Source organism: Primulina eburnea, chromosome 3 (assembly GCF_022965805.1).
Source record: "Primulina eburnea isolate SZY01 chromosome 3, ASM2296580v1, whole genome shotgun sequence".
In the NCBI taxonomy this organism is placed as follows: domain Eukaryota; kingdom Viridiplantae; phylum Streptophyta; class Magnoliopsida; order Lamiales; family Gesneriaceae; genus Primulina; species Primulina eburnea.
The window spans coordinates 48,836,546-48,843,974 of NC_133103.1; positions in this window are offsets into that span (position 1 = coordinate 48,836,546).

Below are 7,429 nucleotides of genomic sequence, written 5' to 3' on the forward strand. Positions count from 1 at the left end.
GATTCCCAAATCCCCAACTACTACTAACCTCAAAGGACCCAAAGAAACGGGTACCAACTATCAAATTGTATCTCAATCTTATAGGGTCAAAGGGGAGACAAGTCATCGAGCACTTGGTATCTTGACAGTGGATGCTCTCGACATATGACGGGAGAAAAGAAGCTGCTACAATCCATTCGACCAAAAGAAAAGGGATCGGTGACCTTTGGAGACAACAGCAAAGGGATCATAGAAGGCATCGGCTCAATAGGTATATCTAACTCCACTATCATTGATGATGTACTTCTTGTGAAAGGACTTAAACATAACCTCCTAAGCATTAGTCAATTGTGCGATAGGGGTTATGAAGTCAAATTCACACCACACGATTGCACTGTATCACTCACAACTGACAAAACCATTAGTTTCAAAGGTTATAGAAATGAAAATGTTTACAAGGTCGATTTAAAGATTTCATCTTTTTCAAAAATAAAAAGCCTTGTAACATTAAATGTTGATGACAACATTCTTTGGCATAGACGACTTGGTCATGTTGGGATGAGCACCATAGAAAAACTTTTAAAACTTGACATAGTTTCCGGAATGCCAAAGCTGAATTTAAAATTAGATTCTTTTTGTGATGCTTGTCAACTTGGTAAACACACAAAGGAATCCTTCAAAAATAAAAATTTTGTATCCACTTCTATGCCCCTTGAGTTACTTCATCTAGATTTATGTGGTCCCTCGAGGACAACCAGTCTAGGAGGTAAATCCTATGCTTTTGTCATTGTGGATGATTTTTCACGTTTCACTTGGACATTGTTTTTAGCCCATAAAAGTGATGCCTTTGATCATTTCAAATTTTTTGTCAAAAAGGTTGAAAAGGAGAAAAATCTTTTGATCAAACAAATCCGTAGTGACCACGGAACGTAATTTCAAAATGAAAATTTTTCAATTTTTTGTCAAAACAAAGGCATTGGTCACAACTTTTCTTGTCCTAGAACTCCTCAACAAAACGGTGTCGTTGAGAGGAAGAATAGGACCCTAGTAGAGATTGCAAGGACCATGCTATGTGAGCATTCTCTACCAAAATATTTTTGGGCTGAAGCAATGAGTTCGGCTTGTTACATCATCAATCGCGTATCAATAAGGCCAATTCTCAAGAAAACTCCATACGAACTATGGAGAGGGAGAAAGCCTAACATTTCTTACTTCCGCGCTTTTGGATCAAAATGCTTCATCCACAACAATGGTAAGGACAACCTGGGTAAGTTCGATGCTAAATCGGACAAAGGTATCTTTCTTGGTTACTCTACTTCTAGCAAAGCATATAGTCTTTAATAAACGCACTTTACTAGTTGAAGAATCTATTCATGTCATATTTGATGAAACTAACCCTTGCTTGCCTAGACCTGTTGTTTCTGATGATGATGATATAGATATCCTTGGCGAAAAGTTGGAGTCCACAAGCCTAGATGATGTTCCTAAAGATCAAGAGGACGCACCTCTTCCAAAGGAGTGGACTACGCACAAGGATCATCCCATGGACCTCATCATTGGTAGCCCATCGAAGGGAGTATCTACTCGCTCTTCTAATATGTGCAATTATCTTGCTTTTCTTTCTCACATAGAGCCTAAGAACATAGAAGAAGCTTTACTTGATGATTCTTGGATTATTGCTATGCAAGATGAACTAAATGAATTTAGAAGGAATAAAGTTTGGAATCTTGTACCTAGACCCACTGATAGACCTGTCATAGGAACTAAATGGGTATTTAGGAACAAGTTAGATGAGCATGGTACAATCACTAGAAATAAAGCTAGGCTAGTAGCTAAAGGATATAGTCAAGAAGAGGGAATTGATTATGATGAGACTTATGCCCCTGTCGCTAGACTAGAATCCATTCGCATGCTACTTGCTTTTGCTTGCTCTAGAGACTTTAAATTGTTTCAAATGGATGTTAAAAGTGCTTTTCTAAATGGTGATTTGAAAGAAGAAGTGTATGTTGAGCAACCTATTGGTTTTGAAGATGTGCACTTATCTGATTATGTGTATAAACTTGATAAGGCTTTGTATGGTTTGAAACAAGCTCCTAGAGCTTGGTATGAGAAATTATCTACCTTTTTGCTGTCTAATGGTTTTTGTAGAGGTAAAGTTGATATTACCTTGTTTACCTTGACTAAAGACAATGATTTGCTGATAGTACAAATATATGTAGATGATATTATTTTTGGTACTACTAATGAACACTTGTGTAGAGATTTTTCTAAGCTTATGCAGGATCACTTTGAGATGAGCATGATGGGCGAGCTCAACTACTTCCTTGGTCTCCAAATCAAGCAATGCAAGGATGGTTTCTTTGTCAACCAAGGGAAGTACATCAAGGAGATGCTCAAAAAGTTTGGGATGGAGTCTTCCAAAGCCTCATCCACACCTATGAGCACGACAGTCAGACTCGACAAAGATGAGGGAGGTAAACCTGTTGACCAAAAGTTATTTCGTAGCATGATTGGCTCCCTACTCTATGCAACTGCTAGTAGACCTGACATTATGTTTAGTGTTTGCTTGTGTGCACGATTTCAATCATGTCCAAAGGAATCACACTTATTCGCCTTAAAACGCATTTTCAAATATCTTTCAAATACTTCAAATCTCGGATTATGGTATTCTAAGAACTCATTTTTCGATTTAAAAGCTTACTGTGATGCCGACTTTGGAGGATATAAGGTGGATAGAAAGAGCACTAGTGGTACTTGCTTCTTTTTGGGAAATTGCTTGGTGTCTTGGTTTTCTAAAAAGCAAAACTGTGTTGCACTTTCAACGACCGAGGCCGAGTATATGGCTGCCGGTAGTTGTTGTGCACAAATTCTTTGGATGAAGTATCAATTACTCGACTATGGTGTTACTTTTTCAAAAATTCCAATCTTTTGTGATAATACAAGCACCATATGTCTAACAAAGAATCCAGTTCAACATTCTCGTACTAAACATATTGACATTCGACATCATTTTATTCGTGATCACATTGAGCAAAATGATGTTGAACTTCACTATGTTGACACCAAGAATCAAATTGCTGATATTTTTACAAAACCACTAGATGAATCTACTTTTACTCGTTTGCGTGGTGAACTTGGCATGATTGAGTTGTAAACACTAGTCGAATACTCTCGTACATATTTGTTAAATTGAGGGGGAGTATTATTAATGTGAGCATTATAATGTCGGATAATACAAATTAATTGTATTTATCCATAATTATGGCTCAACATTCATTTATGTGCTAAATATTTTAAATTTTAGGTGTTCCTCATCTTGGCTACTTCGGAATCACCGTTCCTTTTCGGATGCTTCGTTTCACTTCGGATCCACCGAACGTGTTCGGATCGTCCGAACCTGACCATAGGTTCCAGAACCTCCGATTCACTCTTCGGACCATCCGAACACACATCGGATCGTCCGAACCTCCTTCCGATGTCATTAAATGTTCGCGCCTTCCCAATGCCTGCCTGTAGAACTTCGGATCCTCCGTTTACTCATCGTAGCCTCCGGTCTTGGATCGGAAAGTCCGAATGTGAATCGGATCGTCCGAAATTCCTGCCAGATAACCGTTCCGTTCAAATTCCGGACCTTCCGAACTCATGTTCGGACCGTCCGAACATGGCCTATAAATAGGCGTTCGGATCCTCTGATTTATTTGCTCATTCACTCCTCTCTTTCTTTCCCCACACAAAACACTCACTACTCACTATGCCTCCGCGCCGTAACGCAGCTGGCCGAAATGTTCGCCCTCGTCACGGTGCCTTTCACCATGATATTACCCAACCACCCAACCCTCGTCCTATCCCACCTGAATTCGAAACCCGTAACATTCTGCCTGGTCGTACCCTTCACACCGAATACCTCCGTGCGAATTCCTTTACGTTGATTACTCTTATTGAGTCTCAACGTTGGGGAAACTTCTTTCTACCTTCCGTACCCGATCTCATCTACCCCTCTCTCATACATCAGTTCTATGCGAACTTTTCCCTAGTTCTTGGTGGTGATGACACTCGTGTTGTTACCATTGTTCAGGGTCGGTTCATTTCTTTTTCTACCGCCGACCTCTCCACTTGGTTCGATCTTCCTCGAGACGGACCGAGTGAGTTCTTTTCTCAGTCTTGGACTGAGAATGACCCTACTTTTGATCGAGTCACTGCCTTGACCACCATCTTCGGTCGTCCGCCTACTCCTGCCGATGACCGTCCTCATGCGAAGGACCTTCCTCCTCAGCTTCAGCTTGTTCTGAAGCTCATCACTTCTTCTATTGTTCCTCGCAGTGGAGACCTCTCCACTTGCAAGTATCTCGATCTGTACATTCTCTATTATTTAGTCTCCCAGCGTCCTTTTAACCTTCCCCGTTTTCTTATGTACGCCATGGAGTACGCGGCTTCTTCTACTCGCGTCTCTTTTCCGTTTGGCCGGTTCATTAACCGGATTCTAGCCCATCTGGGCATTGACTTTACAGATGAAGAATCCGTGTCTATTTCTCCCCGCGAGACTATCGACCATGATACTGTTGTTAAGATGGGACTCTCTTGGAATCCCGTCTTATCCTCTTGGGTCATCGACAAGGATCGCATCTTTGCGTCCTATCGTCCGACCGAACACTTTCATGTTCCCTTCGGTCTCCTTCCTCCTCACGTTCAGACGAGAGGATTTCCCGCTGGTCCCCCTACTACGGGTACCACTCCTACCCCTTCGTTTGATATTCCCTCTACATCCCATCAGCGTGTTCCCGACCCTATTAGCACTCCTTTGATGACCATGGATGACCTTCCTCATGGCTTCACTCCGCCTGCTCCCTCTGGACCCTACGATCGGATTTTCGAGTATCTCGAGCGATTGGAGACTCGTTTCGACACTCGTTTTTCTCTTTTAGAGTCTACCTTAGAGCGCCATCATACTGAGACTTCCTCGCGTCTTGATTCCATCGAGGCTGAGATGAGGAGCCATAGAGAGTCGCGGGATGCGGATTCTTAGCTTGTTTTTGTTATTTTTGTTTATTGTTTATTTTATCTTGATGTATCATTGTATAAAAGACTTATTTATTAGTGGATATTTTACCTGTTTATTTGTCTCTCTTTATGCTTATGTCTTTTTGATTATCGCAAAAAGGGGGAGAATTTATTTGGTTAAAATTGCTATTAAATGGTTAAATTCGCCTTATGCTATTAAATGGTTAAATTCGCCTTAATTCAACCTCTTAGACTTGTTATTTGATTAAGGGGGAGTTATTTAATAACATTTAGATTATGTTGATTATTGTTTCTCAATTTTTAACCAAGTTTTGTGATCATCAAAAAGGGGGAGATTGTTACGCCTTAAACGCATACAAATCTCGAGGATGAGATTAATGTTTTTAATGCTGTAACATATCCCAAAGTTTTTGTTTTGATGATACCAAAACTTGGCTTAAAAATGTACTAATGTTTTATATTGAGGCATGCAGGAAATTAAGAACAAAGTTAAGTTCGGAAGATCCGAAGTTGGTTCGGACGTTCCGAAAAGGTGCCAATCAGAAGCAAAGTAGAAGCTGTTCGGAAGCTGCGAGGAGCCAGTTCGGACGTTCCGAAGACGTGATCGGACGTTCCGAACACAAGCAATCAAATCACTTCAATGCGGAGACAAATTGATCTGACTGTTGATTGAGTAGATTTCGGACGCTACGAAGGACATGATCGGACGCTACGAAGTGTTGAAGATTTCAAATCTCCGGAAACGCGGGAATGTTCGGACGGTACGAACTTGAGTTCGGACCTTCCGAAGCTGTCATACACTGTCTGAAAGAACTGTTCGGAAGAAACGTAGTTTGATCGGTCCCTCCGAAGCATATGTTCGGATCCTACGAAGTCAAGAACGGACGATCCGAAGTCATCCCAGAATTACGCAAATTGATTTCAATCACATCGGACGTTCCGAAGCATAAACAGAAGATCCGAACCTTGGCGTCCAAGACTAGTATAAATAGGCCTTTGAGGATGCATTCAAAAATATCCCACTCCACTCTCTCTTGTCTCTTACAAAGCTTTCTACTATCTTTTGTGTGTGTTGATTAAAAGAGTTGTAATATCAAAAGAGTTGTAGAAAAAGAGTAATACTCTCGAGTGGGTTGTAAAGTTCGTGGCTATCCTTGGAGCCCTCAAGGCCAAGTAGACGCATCGAGGCGTGGTTGTAAAAGCTAGCTTGGAGCTCCTAAAGCCAAGTCGATATAGTGATACCTCGATCCTCATCGAGAAGGGGAGACGTAGACGATTCTTCGTCGAACTTCCATAAACATCTCTATCCCTCTTTACTATACGCATTTACTTTACTACGCATTTATTTTACGCACATACTTTACGCATTCATTTTTTATTTGTGATTGTCCCTCAAGTCTTCCGCTTGCAATTTTTGCAAACTCGTTTTAAAAAACGCTAAAGGGCCTAAAAGAACCTATTCACCCCCCCCTTTAGGTTCTTCATATATATATATTAACTTTTATTATGTTAAGTTCAAGCTCACCTCAACTTTAATTTCTGGATTCGTCCCTGGTTGATTCATTCATATCGCTAAAATCCGATATATGTGACAAAATCCAGAAACCAAGATCCCTAGATTAGAGATGAGTCGAGTCTGAGATGATGAGTCACGAATGATTTACAGTGTTATATCATTTCATGTTTTCTGATTTTGATACATGTTATTGATATGTATTTCATGCTTTATATATGCTTTTATATGATTGCATGTTTACATTGTTTATACTGGGATTATGTTATCACCGGAGTTATCCGGCTGTTGTCTTGTTTGTATGTGTTTATGACAACAGGTGGGGCAGGATCGGGATCAGGAAGAGGATGAGAGATTCAGAATTAGCATGGAGATCCAGACTTAGAATAGACTGGTTTTCAGTACGTGATGTAGTGACTCGATTCTAGTTTGAGATGAACATATGTTGTACAAAATTTGTACTTTTGTATGGATATGTATATCGGATCGAGTACATTACATTTCCGCAGTTGTTATTTTAAAAAAAAATTTATGTCCCACATTTATTAGTTGTTATATTGACTCTTAATTGTGATTAAGAAAACGAATTAGGTTCGGGTCCCTACAAACTGTGCCTTCAATCCTTGGACCTGATCTTTGTTGGGGCCTGCTACCAACATGTTGTCCACATACAACAGCAAAATGATATAATCATCACTAGACCTCTTGAAATACGTACAAGGGTCTGCACTCAATTTGTTGTATCCAAGGCTCATGATAAAAGAATCAAATCTCTTGTACCAACACCTCGGCGCCTGTTTTTAAGACCGTACAGAGATTTGTTTAACATGCAAACCAAGTTCTCTTTGCCTTTTTCCGCAAAATCTTCTGGCTGGAGCATATAGATTTTTCTTCAAGATCTCCATGAAGAAATACTGT